Raw genomic sequence first — 20,852 nt, 5'->3', positions numbered from 1 at the left:
AATCCCCAAAATGGCCAAATTTTAGGGTTTAAGCATCCTTAGCCTTTAAATTGTTCAAAAAAAAATTCAACCCCCCCCCCCCCCCCCTTAAATCTTCCAAATTTATTATAAAATCTCTTTTCCGAGTTAAAGCATCCTTCAATTCAAAGATAGTCTTAAACAAATAGCTCCAAACTATTTAAACGACCATAAATCTTAAAAATAGGATTTTGATGATGGACAAAAGATGACAGACATCATCTTCTTCCTTCAGCCTACCAATTTTCTGCAAGTCGCTATGTTTTTTTACAGCTACTTTCAAGCTTTTAAGCTTCGATTTCACCCAATCCAGCCCAAAACCACTCAAATTTCTTCTACAAAACTCATCAACTACCTTTGAATTAAATTACCTAATAAGTTGGAGTTCATGAATTACCTTGGATAGCTTGAAATTTCAATTGAATCCCGACTATTGAATTACCTTGGATAGCTTGAAATTTCGATTGAATTCCGACTATCCTATTTCTGCGAAATTTTGTGCAACCCACTGTTTTCCTCAAAATCGATGGCCTTCCCAAATTCGTTCTCCTTAAGTTGCCCTCAAGGTTCTTCCTTATTTAATTCTCTTTAAGATTTGTGAAGTAAATATCCCTATTTATCAATTGGTTTGAAAGAAATTCTTCAAATTCTCTACGAGTGTACAATTGTACGTGACGACAACATTTACAACTTTCAACCCGCGATTCATCAATTTCTAAACCAAATTTGCTCAAATTTCTTAAATTAAACTCATAAACAACCTCTTAATTTACTAAGTGGAGGATTTTTAGCTTTAAAGTTCCTCGAATACTTCAAAATCAGCTCCCAAAACCACCCTACTATGCTTCAACTAAATTCCCGTATAGCCTCGGTTTACCTACAAATTCGTCAATTTCCATCCATAATTTACACAAAAATCTATCATGAAAACTGTTAATAAAACTCTTTTCGTGCTAACCCCAAAATTTCAGCTTCTAATTCCTTTTCTACAACTCAGAGTCGTCAAAAAACCACAACTTGCTCGAAACTGCCCAAATTTAGACCAACCTCAAGTCTTTTCCATTTTTCACCATCTTTCCAGTTGAGATTCACTCCGACAACCTAGGTCATATTCTTCACTCAATTTCCTATAGGTTTAAGAAAGAAAATCGAAAATTGCAGGATGAATTTTTGAACACTGTCCTTCACAATCTGCTACTTTATATGCACCTCCAACACCTTTTTCTTCTCCTTAAACATTTTGCTAGCAACTACTTTAAATTGATTACCTCACTCAATTAGGCCAAATTAGTCCCCTTTTGTTAATACTTAAACAACTAAGAGAAATTATTTCAAATGGTAAAACTGTTGAAAATATTTACCAGATATAGCAAAATTTTAGTGTCTATCATTGATAGTTCTAAAATTTTGCTACATTTTTTAAATATTTTAGTTCATTTTTCTTTATTTAAACAACCCAACAATTAATCCCCTTTAATTTATATGCAAACAAATGTTAAATACTTTTCTCCCAATTCCACATTTAATTCTTACTTAATCACTCCACTCTTCTAATTACTTAACCAAGTTTCATCTCCTTTCCTTTATCACCTAGAAAATTTCCATTTAATTGTATATTCACATACTCCTTTTTTTTTTAAAACACCTTAACAAATAAACCTACATTACTCAACGTGGTTTTAAAATAATAAGTAACATTGTAAATTGTCAAGCATAGACATTAAGGAAATCAAAATCTAAAGTTTACATGAATTTCTCCATTGCAATTAAAAAGTGATGCTCTAGCTGCATTTCAACACTTTCTTGTTATTATAAAAACTCAGTTTAATGGTGTAGTTAAATCACGTCAATATGATAATGGAGGAGAATATGTCAAGGTACATCAATTTTGTCATCAATAAGGCATTTCCTTAAGATATTAGTGTCGTTACACTTTTACTCAAAATAGGAGAGTTGAACAGAAACATGGGCATATAGTCACTGGTCTTACTTTGTCAGCACAAGCAACCTTTTTTTATACTGGGTGCATATTGTATGTCCTAGTTTCTTGTTTTCTATGTACTGTTGTACTAGTTTGTACTTTTATCATGTACACCCCACTAGTTTTAGGACAAGCGGGAGATTGTTGGGGTTGATGTCCAAAATCTCGTGGTTTGTAGTTTGAGATTGTATTTGTATAAACATTTTATTTATCTAATAAAATAAGAGGAATTTTATTCAACATTTAATTGCATTAGCCCAAAAGCCAATAAACTAAGATTCAAGATTATCTACTGTAACTTAAACGTGCATGTGGAGACTTGGGGTGACCATTCAAACTGCAAAAACTGAGTCGTTTCTAAAAATTGAATCGAACTGAACCAAAAACTCAGTGAAATCAAAAAATGTGGTTCAGTCCGATTTGAAGAAATTTTAAAATTGAATTAATTTGGTTCGGTTTGGTTTCAATTTCAAAAATCGGATTTGAAATCGAACCGAAGGTCTTAATTCTACAATGGAGCCCTTAATAAAATAAAATTTGTCGTTTTTAACTATATATATATATAAGAGTAAAACCAAATTTAAAATCGAACCATTTTTAATTTAAAGAACAAAATCGAACTGAACTGAACCATTTTTTAATTTAAAAAATATATATATAACATAGATTTTATTAAAATACCAAAACCAAAATTGAAACCGAATGGTTCGGTTTGGTTTGAACCAATAAATCAATTCGATTCAGTTTCACATATTAGAAAATTCGATTCAATTCGGTTTGACCACCGTACCGAACCATTTCCACCCCTAATGGAGACATACAAGTGGATCATATTTAAGTGATAACATAAACGATCTGTAGTAGATGGATAGTCTCTTTTTATAACACTGTTACTAGAAGAGACTTACATTTCACTAGGACGACCATAGGTGACTTGACCTATATCCTGAGTGAGTCGTGAACTCCTGCCTATGAAGGCGGTCATTTGATCTGTATGGGTGAGAGTGGCCAGATTCACCGACTCATAAGCCCACCATTTTGGGAATTCGTCTGATTGAGGAATTGGGAACGCAGCTACACAACAAGGAATTCACTCATTCCCTACTGTTAGGGTAAGTAGAGAAATTGCTTTTTTAAGGGCTGATTTTGAGGCTCAAACAATGTGGTATAACACCCTCTCCTAGTCCGAGAGGATCCGGTTATAGTTGGACTATAATTAATTGTTCATTAGAGAGATCAGTGGTACTTAAGAAGTTAGATGTAACTATAGGGATAAAACAATAATTTTGACCTAGTTGTACTTACGAGCAATTTATGAAGGGTCGATGCACCGTTGATTGGTTGTATCCAATAAACACATAAATATATCCAATGCGAAGAGTGCAGTTTCTGGTCTTTAGTGGGGTGATCGACAGTTAGTGAAGGTTGATTAATTTAATTAAAGAGTTTAATTAATTAATCAAGTATAATTGAGCTTCAATATATAGGTCCATAAGGTCCCCTTGTTAACTCAATTAGGATTAATGAGAAACAAATTAATTTTGGATTAATTTGAATTGTTCAAATTAATTAAAAGAAATTAATTATATAAGATATAATTAATATAATGTATATGATACATTATAATATAAGTATAAAGTTTCAATGAGAGAAATAAGTATTTGAATATATTTCAAATATTAATTATATGAATTTAATTCATATAAAAACTATGTCACATATAAGATATAACCTATAGTTTATATTATATCACATATAGTTTATTAATCTCTCATATAAACCTATAGTGTTAATATGAATCATATTCATATTAGTTATAACTTATAGCTTTTATATAAATCACATTCATAGTATTCATATAATTAATATTGGAATCATATTCAAATACTTATTTCTCTCATTAAAACTTTATATTATAGTGTATCATATACATTATATTAATTATATCTTATATGGTTAATTTTCTTTAATTAATTTGAACAATTCAAATCAATCCAAAATTAATTTGATTCTCATTAATCCTGATTAAGCTAACAATGGGGCCTTATGAACCTATAGATTGAAGATCCAATGATACTTTATCAATTAATTAAATCAATAAACCTTCATTAGATGTCGGTCACTCCACTAAAAATTGACAACTGCACTCTTTGCACTATAGAAATATTTTTGTTGTTGGGTTTTATATCCTAAAACTCGTGGTTTGTAAACAATAAACTTATTCTGATAAATTCAATAAAGTTGTTATTGAAGTTTAATTCAATAAATTATATTGAATATATGAATTGCTTATTTCGTTTTAGAAATAAATCCAATAAACTTAAAGATCTATGACTATTATATGAATACTTGAACTTTATATGGAGACATAAAGTGGATCAGGTTCAAGTAAATAGTCAAAATGATCTATAGTATACGAATAAGGTTGGGTGCCTTATTCTGGTAACACTATCGAATACGACCCACTCGATAGTTGTTACAATTTGTTGTAAGGTACTATAAATGAAGTGATCCTATTCATTTATGTATTGACATGAGGAATGGGGGAATCCTATGCAATGAGTTTGCGTAAGATCGGACTAGTTACTCTTATTTTATAATGTTGTTTACTGTTTAAGGCTGACTATTTCGCTTATATGACTTAGGTAACTCGATCTTAAACCTGAGCTAACTATGAACTCCTATTTATTCAAAATTATCCTTAGATTTGCATATGTGAGGGTTGGCTCAACAGTGTCGGCTCAATAAGCCTCCCATTTCAGGGGTAAGACTAGCTAGATAGCTGGGAACATAGGGTGCAGGATGGAATTCACGCCTACCCGATTTAGAGATAGAAGGAAGGTTGTTCTCTTAAGTTCTGAATCCAGGTTTTGAACAAGGGGTCCCACCCTCTCATTGGTCCGAGAGGGATCCGGTTTAGTGATTGGATCACAAACCAATTATTCATTAGAGAATCAGTGGAACTTAAAAAGCAAGATGTAATTTCAAGGGTAAAGCAGCATTTGACCTAGCCATTATTACGAACAACCTGTGAAGGGTCGACTTACTGATTATGGTTAAATCAAGTGGACATAAATATATCTACAGTGACGAGAGTGAAGAATCTCATATCGATGAGTTCCATGAGTGCGTTCGAATCGCTCCAATCCTACCGTGACCGAAATATAACATTATACATTCAACACAAACAGTTATGCAAACAAACATTAATTATCGGCATGCTAAGAACAAGATAAAATCATAAGGGACAGAGTTCCATACCAATTGAAGAAAATCTTCAAACTTCAAAATTTCAACGCAGCGGAAACACTCCAAGTGATCTACCAATGCCCGATGGGAATGTCGACTGCATCAGCACGATCAACGCGAACTCACGACCGCAACGGGGATGACACCACCACTAAAGAGCCTCGGGTATTCTCGAAGTGAAAACCCAAAGGGTGGGCTTTGGTGAATTTGGTAGAGGATGGAGAAAATACGAACCGTGTAGGCGATAAACAAGTGGGAGAGAAAACAATGCTATTGCATAGCAGAAGTAATTATCGTATAGGAGGAGCTACACGATCGTGTAGGATTTACTGAACGATCATTTAGGAAAAGGTGTACGATCATTTAGTTAAATCGGCACACTATACAATCGTTTAGAAAAGCTATTCGATCGTGTAGGCGAGAATGTGCGATTGTTTAGCGCGAGGTGGACGATCGTTTAGGAGGAGAAGCGACTATTGTATAGGCTCTCAAGCGATCGTTTTCTTTCACCAACGCGCGCTTTACGAAATCTTTTGGGCGATTGACGGACGATCGATTACACGATTCAAAAATGAAAACTATTTTCATTTTAACTCATCGGTTACCATAACCGACGTTGCCCACTAACCCATGTCCAAACGTGATATTAGGATTAATTATCATATAATTAATCAATTAATTAATAAATAAATATAATCATATTATATTTATATCTTATAGTTTGATATCATATATCTACTATAGTATTTTCTCCTCTACTAGATATAAATCATATTTATATCTAATTTCCTCCAAAATAATGTATCTTGCAGACCCCCAAAATAATGAGAAGTTGCTACACATTTCGACAAAACTGGTAAGATGGGCATGCAGGTCTTCACCTTGCAGACCCCCAAATTGCCCTGAGTTCTAGATCATTTAGAGCATGATCAGTTTTATTTCGAACCTTGCATTCTCCTCTACTGTAGGCCTCGAAATCCCAGACGAAAAATCGTACAGGTTGGATGTCGCACAGTTCCTCATGGGAATGTTGCGGTCAGCAGCAAGGAACACTGGATCTTGTGCTGGCCGTACCGCCCCTTGATTTCCTGCGGGAGCCACGTTGTCCATATTATCTGCCATATCAGCTGCTCTCTTTCACCTTGCTCGACTCAGGCGTGCCCGTTCACGAAAGGTACGCTCGATCTCTGGGTCAGCTACGAATTCTGGTTCGGTACTAGTACTCATAAACTGTCAAACTGCTCTCCGCGTTGAATAGCCAGTACAAAGAGATCTGTCCTGCAAAATACCACAAACATACTCAAACAATAACCGTTAACTAATTCCCCAGCAATGGCGCCATAAACTTGTAATGCATATGACATAATTTTAATCTAATCTTGATGACATGAAATGCGATGATGCCATAAAATTGTTGACATGTATGAATATGAATGAATAAAATTAATCTTCTTATGTCATAAAACGCATGGATGATTGCGATGATATGCGATACTACTTCTAGATATGCGTTATTAATGAATGTTCTTGTAGTATACTGTGCGTTGTCACAAGTTTCCTTGCGTTGAAATCAAGTATAATTTCATCGCAAGTTTCTCGGTGTAATTCGAGGTCGAACACAGGGATTGTTTTAGGTTAATTGCATTATATTTGTGATATATGCGACCGGGGATTTTTCAAATTAATAAAAGTGTTGTTTATACATACGATAAAGTAAATTGTACAGTAAAGTAAAGATAAGCGATAAAATGCGATGATAAAGTAAATTGCGATGAAAGTAAAGTGCGATAAAATAAACCTAAGCTATGATACAAAATACAGGTTACATGATACAAGATACCGAGGTTGAGACTGACTGTGAAGATTATACAAAGATCGTGTTATGTGGTGGCAAGGCTTATGTGCGAAACAGAAAGAGAAAGGATAATTAATATAAACAGCGCAAGTTTCTTAATTGCGTTAAAGATATAAGTACGGTTCCGCTTTCCCTTGGCGTATACCTCTTGGTGATCGGCCACGTTTCCCACATCTCTATGGTGAAATAAGGGGACGAACGTAGTGAACACAAGGTTGCTTCCATCTCTGGAAGTACTTCCTGCTTTAGTTAATGCATTCTTCTAACCTTCTCTCGACAGAGCAGAATGGCATCTTCACTTCTGCTCTTACAGGTGAAGTTGTCATCTAGCATGCTTTAGATAAACATCTTTATTTCTTTAGCACAGATTAAGTTACTTATTTAATTCATATTAATCACCAAGGTATTAAGAAAACATCGTGGAGAAAGTGATTAGTGGAGGAACGGAAATAGACAGAAATGTGGAAATGAAAGTGAACATGACATTTAATTATAAAATCAAGCGTCTGATACATGGTTGTGAATGATTTAGACTAAGAAGATGAAGTACAATTGATGAATAGGAGTTAGAAACAGATATAGAAGAGTGCCAATGTCTTGACACCGTTCTGGATAGAGAGATTGCTTGCCGGCGTAGATGGAGTGAATGGAATGATGAGCTTCCCTCTCAGGCTTGCTCAACGATAGAGTTGATCTAGGTACAGAGCTTTACGGTGGGGATGTGGAACGATTCGCCTTGAGACTCACCCTCGGCCTTGTCTCTTTTCTTCCCGGATCTTCTCCGATCAGCACTCAGATCATTCTCTCTCTCAATAACCTCGTATCAAATATCCCTCGTTTCAAGTATATCCTCAGTGAATTCTTTGAGGGTATTTATAGATGAAAGCTTTGACCCTCTGACTTGTGGTCCCCACTTTATTGTTATGGAAATTCCGAGAATGGTGGAATAAATATTCCTTTTGTTATGGAATCAGTTCGTCGAAAATGCACAATGGTTAGTTGTACACGTGTCAGAATCCTCCGTGATTACGTTGCTCATTAGCATCTTTCGATCGTGTGCTCGCATGCAATGTTGTTTTTTATTACCGCATGCGGTTGAAGTTCAGTTATGGATCGATTGTGGCATGCGCCGTCATTGCGTTGATCGTCTATTCATTCCTGAATGATGGGCGCAATGAAACGTAAATGCGTTAATCTTTCTCTCTTGAGCCATGAGCGCATACGGTGACTGGATATCCTGCAAAACAAACTTGAAATATTCTTTTCTACCATCGCAATGGTGTTAGTGGGTGTATTGATGACAATTTATAATTATTGTATTTCTTAACCAATTTCCATACAATTGATGTAACTTTCCTCTTTTTTAACCGCAATATCTAAATAAAGCAGTATAAATAACTTTATTTCTACAAGTTATCACCCATACAAATCAAAGGACCGCTCTCAATGGCATGAGTTCCCAACTCATTCAGGATTGAGATCATGTTACCTATAGTCATTCTAGTGAAGTGAGGTCTCTGTCATGAACGGTGTTATATAACGAGACGTTAACACTTTGGGTCAGATCTTATACAAACTCTTTGTATAAGGCGCCCCCGCTCGCATGTCCCTAACACGAATGATCAAGATCAGACCATCTGTGATAAGTCACAACACTTGTGACCATTCCACAAAGTGGGTCGCGTCCATAGCGTTACCAGGATAAGGTTTCCCTCATTTATCCATATATTACAGACCATTTTGGTTATCACTCAAGACATGATTCACTTATATGTCACCACATATATACTCGAGTCACATATAGATAACCAGAGATTTTGTGTTTATTGGTTTATGGTAAAGTAAATAAAATAAGAAAATGAGCAAAATACAAGATGTGAAGTAAATATCATATATTAACAACACAAGCGTTCGTACATACTTTTTACAAACTATATGACGCAAGACTTTAGAACATATACCCCAATAGAGAGTGTAACTATCAAGCTATAGTGGTGTGACTCGATAGTTAACGAATATTTATTAATTCGGTCTAAAGAGTTTTAGCCAATTAATCTCAAATAGTTGGAGCTCATGATCTGTAGGTCCATAAGGTCCCTCTACTAGCTCGTAAAACATGAACACCTTGAATTAGTAAATTGAGTGAATTTGGAACGATATCAATTTGTAGTGTTCAAATTGATTTTCAATTTGAAATGTTCAAATTGAATTTAGGATTTGAATTTAGATAGTTCAAATTCAAATTAGGGTTTGTATAATTATATTCGATAGAATTAATTAACGTTTAATTTATCGAAATTAAACGAAATTGGAGAGTTTATAATATTTAAATATTGATTTTTACATAAATAGAATTCATGTTGAAAATTAGGTGTGTGATTAATTTAATATTTGATATTAAATTATTATTTAATTAATAAACTTTGTTTTATTAATTAAAATCAAATTTAATTCAATTTGAGAAATTTAATTCTAAAATTTTAATTGAAATTAATTGAAATTAAATTTAAATTTGTATTTGAAAATTGGAATTTTTCACTTAGTAGAAAAATCCAATGTTTCACCAATTAGTAGGTGGAACTCTACAATTCACACATCTATCCCACTCAATATTCAAGTTAGAGGTGTCTTTGACTAAATTCAATCATGCCTGCATGTAGTTGAAGAATAAAAACACTCCAAATTTGAAGGCCGATTAATTATTGGAAAAATTGTTCCTGTTGAGTTCTCCATCCTCACCACAAAACTCTCTACCTCACAAATTCATTCCATTTCTTAGTTCCCTACTCAAATTCAAGGTTGGGAATAGTAGAGAAGATCTCTTGGTGGTTCACTGAAGATTTGAAGTTGAAATCACGTGAATAGCAACTTGGATTTAGAGGAATTTTTCAAAGGTATGTCTGAAACATTCTTAATACCCTATGAACATGCTTATTTTGATGTCAAAATTAAGGAATTAGAATGCTTGATGATCTTGTTTTTTTCCGTTGCATGTTTATGTATTCCAACATCTGTGTCCATTGGATATAACCATTCAATAGTACATCGACCCTTCACAAATTGCTTGTAAGTACAGTTTTGTCAAAATTACCATTTTACGCTTGTAGTTACGTCTAACTCTTTAAGTACCACTGATTCCTTTAATGAACAATTAACTATAGTCCAACTATAATCAAACCCCTCTTAAGTCAGGAGAGGGTGTGGTGTCATATTGTTAAAGCCCCATAATAAATTTTTAAATAAGCAGTTTCTCTACTTACCCTAACAATAGGGAGTGAGTAAATTCCTTCTTGTGTAGCTCCATTCCCAACTCCCTAATTAGATGAATCATCAAAATGGTAGGCTTATTAAGTCGGCGAATCTGGTCACTCTCACCCATATAGATCAAACCATCTTCATAGGCAGGAGCTCACAACTCACTCAGAATTCAAGTCAAGTCACCTATGGTCATCCTGGTGAAATGTAAGTCACTTCTAGCAACAGTGTTATAACGAGAGACTATCCATATCGTTGTCCAGTCTTATACAAACTCTATATATAGATACTCTCGCTCACATGCCTCCACATTAATGATCAGGATCATATCATTTGTAGCACTTTACAACAATTGTAACAACTACAAAGTGAGTTATATCCATAGTGTCACCAGGATAAGGTACCCCAACCTCATTCATCTATTACAGACCATTCCGATTATCACTTAAACATAATCTACTTGTATGTATCCACATACATGTTTAAGTTACAATAGATAACCTTGGATCTTAGTTTGTTGATTTTTGAGCGTGCAACTAAATGTTGAGTAAAATACCTCTTATTTTATTAGATAAATAAAATGTTCATACAAATACAAATACAATTATAAACTACAAGACCACGAGATTTAGGGCATCAACCCAGAAACCATTATGCCACTGGTGGGATGCCTTTGTATATACAACCTTCCTCATTAACAGCCTACCAATGACATTACTACAAGGTAAGTCCCCTACTGAATTGGTATTAAGAAAGAAACTGAATTTGAAAATCTGATAATCTTTGGTTGTGCATGTTTTCCTTGCTTTTGGTCGTATATCTTTCACCAACTCAGCTACTATACTAAAAAATGTTGGATTTAGTGTCCTAATTCTCGTAGATCTTGTAATTTGTAATTTGTAAATACAAATTATTTATTTAATAAAATGAGCAGTATTTTATTCAACACTTATAACACATTAACTCAATCTGATAAACTAAGATCTATGATTATTTTATGTAGCTTGAACAATATGTAATAGACATACAAGTGGATCATGTTCAGATAATAATCTAAAAGTTCTGCAGTATATGGATACGGTTGGATGCCTTATCCTATGACACTGCAAATATGACCCACTTTGTAAATGTTATAAGAGTTGTAAATGTTACAAACGATTTGATCCAAATCGTTCATGTGGAGACATGTGAGTGGGGGTATCATGTACAAAGAGTTTGTATGAGATCAGACCATGAAATGTTTTGTTTTCTCTTTATAACATCGTTAATTGAAGAGACCAACATTTTATAGGATGACCGTAGGTAACCTAATCTTAATCCTGAGTGGGTTATGGACTCCTGTATATGAAAGTAATCCTTTGATTTGTATGGGAGAGAGTGGTCCGTGTTGCCGAATCAATAAGCCTACCATTTTGGAGATTTTTCTAAGTAGGGAGTTGGGAACATAACTACACATAATGAAATTCACTCTTTCCCGCTTTTAGGGAAAATAGATTAATTGCTCTCTTAAATGTTGACTCCAAGTCTTGAACAAGGGGCCCCTCCCTCTCGTTGGCCCGAAAGGGATTTATTTATGATGGGACCATAAACAGGTTGTTCGTTAGAGGATCGGTGAGACTTAAGAAGAAATATGTAATTACAAGGGTAAAATGGTACTTTTGTCCCAGCTATACTTACGAACAATTCGTGAAGGATCAACTTATTGATAACTGGTTATATCCATGTGTTGGGGTTGATGCCCTAAATCTTGTAGGGTCCTATAGTTTGTAAACACATGTACGAACAAACATTTGTGATATAATCATATGAGATATTTTCTTCACTATTTTCTATGAAATATGAGATATTTTTGCTGCATTAACTACAAACCAATAAACTAAGATCCTTGGTTATCGTCGTAACTTAAGCATGTATGTGGAGACATACAAGTGGATTATGCCTTAAGTGATAACCTAAATGGTCTGTAGTATATGGATAAAGAAGGGAAACCTTATCCTAGTGACACTACGGATACGACCCGCTTTGTAGATATTACAAGTGTTGTAAAGTGCTACAGATGGTCTGATCCTGATCATTCAATGGAGACATGCAAGCTGGGGTAGGATACAAAGAAGTTTGTATAAGACTGGACCATGAAATGTTTAGTCTCGTTATATAACGCCGTTCATGACAAAGATTTTCATTTCACTATGATGACCATAGGTAACATAGCCTTAATCCTGAGCGAGTTGGGAACTCCTGCCTATGAGGGCGATCATTTGATTTGCATGGGTGCGAGTGGCCAAATCGTCGACTCAAACCTACCACTTTGGGGATTTGTCTGATTGGGGAGTTGGAAACTCAGCTACACAAAACAGAATTCACTCCTTCCCCGAAGCAGGGGTAAGTAGATAGATTGCTCTCTTGAGGGCTGATTCCGGAGCTTGAACAATGTGGCACCATACATACTTTCTCATGGCCCGAGAGGTGTTCACTCATAGTAGGACTATGATGTATTGTTCATTAGAGGAACCAGTGGTACTTAAGAAGTTAGATGTAACTATAAGGGCAAAACGGTAAATTGGCCCAGCTGTACTTACGAGCGATATGTGAAGGGTTATCGTACTGTTGATTGGTTATATCTAATAGACACATAAATATATATGTAGTGAGAAAAGTGCAGCTGTCGATCTTTAGTGGACTGCCCGATAGTTAACGGATGGTGGATATTGTGGTTAAAGAGTTTAGTCAGTTATTCACATACCGTTGGAGCTTCAAGCTACAGGTTCATAAGGTCCCCTTGGTAGCTCAATGAATTCAAGTTGAGAATAAGTTTTTTGGTTGGTTTGAAATGTTCAAATTAACAAAAGGGAATTTGATTATATATGATATAATTAAATTGATTCAAGTATATGTGATATAATTGATTTGATGTATTAAAACATTGATTGGAGGAATTAATATAAATATGATCTATATTAAATAAAGGAGAAAAGAACTATGGTTTATATATATTATATATGATGTGATATTAAAACTGTAGGTTATAAATATAATATGATAAATTAGTTATTATATTTATTTATAATAAAAACAATTATGAGATAATTGTGATTGGTTTCTATTGTTGGATTTTATGTCCTAAAACCCGTGGTTTGTAAACAATAAAACTTATTCTGAAAATTCAATAAGATGTTATTGAATAGATGTTTTGCTTATTAGAAATCCAATAAACCTAAAAGTCCCTTGACAATTACATGAGTACTTGGACATTATATGGAGACATAAAAGTGGATCAAGTTCGATAAATAGTCAAAATGATCTATAGTCTATGAATAAGGTTGGATGCTTTATTCTGGTAACACTATTGGATGCGGCCTACTTTGTAGTTGTTACAAAGAGTTGTAAAGTGCTACAAACGAAGTGATCCTAATTCGTGCATGTTATGATATGAGGAGTAGGCACGTCTTGTGTAAATGGGTTTTGTACAAGATCGGACCACGAAATTAGTCACTCTTTCTTTATAACATAGTTTACTGTTTAAGACTAACTATTTCAAAGTGATGACCTAGGTAACTTTACCTTAATCCTGAGCTAACTATGAACTCTTGTTTATTCAGGATTATCCTTAGATTTGTATAAGTGAGGATTGGCTCAATAGTGCCGACTCAATAAACTTCCATTTCAAGGGTAAGATCAGATAGATAGCTGGGACATAGGGTGGAAGAAGAAATTCACCCTTACCTACTGTTAGGGATAGTAGAGAGGTTGTTCTCTTAAGTGTTGATTCTGGGTCTTGAACAAGGGACCCCACCCTCTCGTTTGCTCGAGAGGGACTCAGTTTGTTAATTGGATTACAAAACCAGTTATTCATTAGAGGATCAGTGGGACTTAAGGAACAAGAGGTAATTTTGGGGGTAAAATAGAGATTTGACCCAGTCATTATTACGAACAACTTGTGAAGGGTTAATTTACTAATCATGGTTATATCGAATGGACATAATATATCTACAGTGAGGGGAGTTCAACTATGATCTTTAGTGGAGTGACCTATTAATTAACGAATGGGGGTTAATTCAATCTAATGAGTTTAGCCAATTAATCTTGGATCGTTGGAGCCCATGATCTGTAGGTCCGTGAGGTCCTCCTACTAGCTTATAAATGGATTAGCTTTAGAGTAGCATGATAAGTTAATTTGAAACGTTCAAATTAGAATTAAAGGAATTAGTAATTATATGAGATATAATTAGAGGTAATCTCGGATCGTTGGAGCCCATGATCTATAGGTCCGTGAGGTCCTCCTACTAGCTCATAAATGGATTAGCTTTAGAGTAGCATGATAAGTTAATTTAAAACGTTCAAATTAGAATTAAAGGAATTAGTAATTATATGAGATATAATTACACGTTTAATTTTAAGAATTAAACAAAATTGGAGAATTAATATTTAAATATGATTTAAATATATGAAGGTGATCTTGTGTAAAATTAATTTAATATTTGATATTAAATTAATTAGAATTATTTAAATTATTTAAATTATTATTTATTAATCTTATTAGAAAAATTAATTTGTGAAATTAATTTTGTAAAATTAATAATGTTTTCAATTTTAGAAAATAGATTGATTTTTTAAATCAATTAGGAAAGATCGAAAAAGTTAAAAGAACACATAAATGGAATTTTTTTTTTTTTTCCCATTACACCTTCAAGTTGCTCACACAAAACCTGTAACACCCCAGGCCCAAGATTCAAACCAGGATTCGGAATCCAGATTCGGCATCTAATGGCCCCCGCATTCCCTTGCAACCTGGCTACGTCATCCTCACTTGCCTTGAATGCTTCTAGAAGTGACTTTGGAGTTCTTATGATTGAGCCACCGAAAAGGAAGGTGCACCTTGCTGGTATAGGTAGTAACTTTCGATTCTTAACCATACTTTCATGTCCTTAGGATCCCTCTCATTCGGATGAGATATCGGTTCATTCATGTACCCCTCCTAAACTAGGGTCGTTACAAAACCCATAAATTAAGGCTTCAATTACTTCAAGCATGAGCTGCATCTCATGTAGCCATCTTCATTGCATGATAATCTGCAATATATTGAGAAGATTGGAGTGAAATTGAGGTAATGCAATCTGTAAAATTTTTGCTGAAAAATTTGTGGTGAAGAAGGTATTCTTCAAGTGGGTTGCTGTTGTGAGCTCTTCTCCAAATTCCCTTCATTCAAGCTTATTTTGAGTTCCACAACTCAATTTAGAACACCAAGAGAATAGTGGAGAAGATCTTGAGGTGGTCTACAACGAGATTTGGAGAAATCTGCAGCTGGAAATCGAGCTTTGAAGAAGTTCTACAAATGTATGACTTGAAACCCACTTGTTTCTGCTTGAGCATGCTTTAGTTTCTGCCAAATTAACGAATTAGAGTGCTTAAATGATCCTTGTTGCTTCCGCTACTTGCTGATATAATCAAACATCTCCTTTAACCGTGCAAGTGGGAGGTTATTTTCAATTTTAATAACCGAAGAATAAAATAAAAAGAGTTTTCATTTTTTGAAGGATCATCGCATTATTGCATAACAATCGATTGAGTGAAAAAAAGCTATATGATAGCTCTTTCGAGAGAGTAAACAACCAAATGAGTTTGCTAGACGATTGCTTCTCATACTAGACAATCGAGTACCTAGTGTCTATACGATAGACTAATACTTTCTCCCACTTACTCGATCGCATACTTCCTACTTCTCTCTACCAAATTCACACAGAGCCCATACTTCCTGGATTCTCACTTCGAGAATACCAAGGTAACCGAGTGGTAGTATCGAGTGTTGATGTTTAGGGGTCGAGGATCGAGTCTTACCCAATTGGGTTCGAGGATCTAACAGTTCGTGATTTACACTGGTTTTTCGTTGCGTTCGTGCTCGTGATTGATTTTGCTAGGACGCCTGACTGGTGTAGATTGAGGGAATACGAAGAAGAGTTCTTCAAAGGTATGTCACTCGATTCTAGTTGTTTTTAAGAAGTAAGCATGTTGTAATTTCCTCTATAATGCATAACTGTTCTTATATGTTTGTGAATGCGTTTATTCTTTCATAATGGGTTTGGAACGATCTTGCTTTCATTCAGTGGTTCTCTTGAATTAGAGATCCTTCACCATGGGCACATAAATATATCTATCTCGTAAGGATCAACTTATTGATGATTGGTTATATCTATGGACACAAAAATATATCTACAGTGCGAAGAGTACAACTGTGGGTCTTTAATGGAGTGATACACAGTTAATGAATGTTAATTAAATTAATTAAAGAGTTTAATTAATTTAATTTCAAATCATTGAAACTTCTAATTTGTAGGTCCATTAGATTCCCTTACTAGCTCACTAAGGGTAAAAACAATGATGAATTAACTTTGGAATAATTTGAATTGTTCAAATTATTTAGGGAAATTTTATATTAATAAGGATTAATATAAAGTATGATGTATGATGGTATATTATACTATATACTCAATTATATATATGATTTATAATTAAAACTATATAATATGAGATAATAAATATGAATTTGATTCATGTTAAAACTATATAGTCAAATTTAATGTGAAATGGATTCATATTAAAACTATATAGTCAGATCTAATGTGAAATTGATTCATATTAAAACTATAAAATAAGAGGGAGATATGCATTTATGATTTAACTGCATAATTAAATAAAATATGTGATTTTTATATTGATTAATTGATAGTTAATTAATTTATTATATATTAAATATGGTTATATATATATATATATATATATATATATATATTAAATAAATCAATAAATCAATATCTTTTAAAAAATAACTCTCCTACAATTATGCAGGAATGTACAGAGTGGAATGTGAAGGGGTTATTTCCTCTCACATTAGTTTCTATGATATACACAAATGTAGAAACACAAAGTTGTTGTGGTGTATTGTTCTGCTCTCTCTAAAAATCTCTCAAAGCAAAATCATTTTTAAAGAAAAAAAATCTTCAATTCCCTGCCATTTGGATCCCACCATTATTGACCCTCTCTGAATAGCCGGGTAACCTCGTGGTGGTGTCTTGCCATTTATGACCTTGGAAGATTGTGCAAAGGAATTTCACGTAGGTTTTCGAAGAAATTCGTCTTCAAAGGTATTGATTCGATTATATAGAAAAATTGTATGCTTAACCTTTTAATTTTGTAAAATCAATTATATAATTTCCCAATTCCAATTCAAAGACATAGTGTTAAAATGCTTTCACATTAGGATTCAATTTCTTCAAAAAAAAAATGTTTATTTGGGACCTGGCATGAATCATAAAGGATATAAGTGGTTGAATCAAGCTGGTAGAGTGTTTGTTTCTCGATATGTTGTATTTAATGGAGATGATTTTCCGTTTAAGACATCTTTTGTAGAAAACAGGATACAAGGCTCAACTATGTGTTCACAACCAATAACTTCAATCTCATGGCTTCCCACATGTCCTAGTGTGACAACCTCTACCTCCCCTCAAAATTTACCTGCTATATGCCATCATTCACCACCAGGTTATGTACATCGCATCCCATAACCCTTAACTACACCAATCTCACCAACCTCCCCAGACATATTGCCTTTCTAAGCCCACCTACACCAATCTCACCCACATATAAGCCCTCCTTGTTAGCAGTCACTGCCCTCACCAACACCCTCACACATACCCTTTCTTCCCTATATTTTTCTCATAAGAAAATCCACTTTTCTCACTGACCATGCTCAACCCAATCCACAACCAATGATTCCTTTATCCACTCACCTGATGATCATAAGAGGAAAAACAAGAATCTTCAGACCTAAGGTCTTGATGTCTCAGTAATCTAAAGACTGGTCTATCATTGAACCTACAAGTGTAAGTGATGCTCTTAAAACTATTAAGTGGAAATAAATAATGGATACTGAATTTACAACCCTCATAAAGAATAACATATGGAGTATGTGTAATGACCCGACCTTTTGAGTACTCCGATAAGGGTCGTTACTCATAATTACACATTTACATTCAAAATATTTTGACCATTGAGGAAAATAAATTTCATTAAAATAATAAACATAATTTTCTAAAATAAATAACAAATAAGTAAAACCTTTGTTTGGGGCCCCTAAAATAATGAAGAAAAAAAAACTTAAACCAATAAAATTTTGACCAACATTGAGTTTCAAATCAAAACTTTCAAATAGCTTTAAAACGTAAACTGAGCGGAAGCGATTTACATGTCCCATATGGCACAATCACAGAACCCTCTCGTCACCCGCTGGTCTGTTCCTATCATTACCTGAAAAACATAAATTAAGAAAGGTTGAGTATAAAATGCTCAGTAAGTGATCCTATTATCAGGATCAGGCTATGCATCCATGAGTAAAGAAAAATAGCCCGTGGCTCATACAACTACATCAGTTTTTTATGATGAAAAGAAATCCAAATGACGTACTATCTTGCCTTGAAACGCATGTCTAACGACCCGTAGGCACACCGTCAAACATGAAAATAACATGAACATGAACCCGTCGACTCACACATGTCTAGCGGCCTGTAGGCACAGTCAAACATGGAAATAACATGAACGTAAACCTGTCAGCTCACGCATGTCTAGCAGCCCGTAGGCTCATCGTCAAACATGAAAATAATATGAACGCAAACCAGTCGGCTCACACATGTCTAGCAGCCCGTAAGCACATCGTTAAACATGAAACATGAAAATAAAAGTAACATGAACGTAAACCTGTCGGCTCATGCATGTCTAGCGGCCCGTAAGCACACCGTCAAACATGGAAAAATAACATGAACGTGAACCTTTCGACTCACGCATGTCTAGCGGCCCGTAGGCATACCGTCAAACATGAAACTGGACCCGTAGGTCCTCTGAAATAAAACATGCGTCAAGGCGAGACATTAAACCGCTCTATTGGTCTATTCATGCACCACATACTTACTGATTTGAAATTCGAACATGCTCATAATACTTATAACTGTCATGCAACAAGTAATACATAATGACAAAATCATACTTCAAGAGTCCATTAGTTAACTTTATAATTCTAGACTAGGTTGCCTGGTACAAAGATACCGATAATAGTACCACTTACCTCAACTTGGTAAAAACGCAAAACAAAATCTCCTTAGAACTTCTTTAGCACACTTGAATCAACCTAAAGTTGTGGCTTCGTCCAAGACAAATTCCAAAACTTGATTCAATTAGCCAAGCTAATCAAGTATTAAATCCAAAATCAATAACTTAATTTTCCATTATTACTCTCAATCAAAAAGAATAACCATCCAACAACTTACAAAAATTATCGATCTTCACCAATTTTCTGCAAAACAAAATGGTCTCTAGCTTGATGATCAATGCCTCAAAACTTCCAAATCTTGAATCTAAGTTTTAACCAAAGAGAGGTTACTAATTTAACCCAAAATCAAATGGGTGCATTTCACCTCCCAAATTATAAGGAAAATAATTCTTATCCAAGGTTTTTCTCAAGATTCCCGCAAAGATCGAACAGTGGCGGTAGATGGTGCGTCGACTCGTGGATACTATAGATAGGTAGCGGATGTTGCTATTGGACGACATAAATTGTTTAGGCTAGCGGCTGGTAGCGAGGGTCTTGCATGAGGAGGGTTTGCGAGAGTGGGAGAGAAGGGGAATTTCCAGTTTTACAGATTTTATTCAGCAGTAATTACAAACGAACCATAACTTCAAAAAACGATCCAACCCTTCAAAAATGAAACTCCATATGTCTCGAACAGACTGAACAAATTTGAGCACGATCCAACGGTTCAAACTTCGAAAATCGAAAATTTTGTGAAAGCTGCTGAAAAATCGAATTGCTTTTTTTTTTTTTTTTTTGCCTCTTTTCACTCTCATTTAATTTCGAAAAATCTCAACTCTTTTATTTTTTTTATTTTACCACAATATCTCCAAAATCTCCAAAAATTCTATTAAACTTATAAATCAATTAACTTTTCAAATTATCTTGATTTAGGCTTTGAAGACCAAAATTAAAGGGCATAAAATCCATATACAAATTAAATCTTTCCAAATATTTAAATCAATTAAACCACATGAAATTAATTATCTCTTTAATTTTTTTTTAAGTTGGCCCTAAAATCCAAAATCAAAGGGAAACAAAATTCAATATTTTCAAGATAATCAGTTCGAATATCTAATCAATTAAATTCAATTTAATCAATAATTTTTTTTCAATTATTTCAATTTAACCCCAATTTTCCAAATGAAAGGGAAATTTAAACTCAATAATTTTAGATAATTAACTTAAAATTTTATGAATTTCGGGATGTTACCGTATGGGTCCTCTCTCTCCTGCTCTGAACATTGTTGGCAACAAGTGGGTATTTAGAATCAAAAGGAATCCAAATGGTTTCGTTCAACGCTGTAAAGCCTGACTCGTGGTCAAAGGGTTTCATCAAAGTCCCTGTGTGGGCTCCTTTGAGACTTTCAATTCAGTAG

The sequence above is a fragment of the Benincasa hispida genome, chromosome 9 (assembly GCF_027475165.1).
Source record: "Benincasa hispida cultivar pf3 chromosome 9, pf3_genome.v1.1, whole genome shotgun sequence".
Lineage (NCBI taxonomy): Eukaryota > Viridiplantae > Streptophyta > Magnoliopsida > Cucurbitales > Cucurbitaceae > Benincasa > Benincasa hispida.
The sequence above is the reverse complement of the archived record's forward strand: the minus strand, read 5'-3'. Positions refer to the sequence as shown.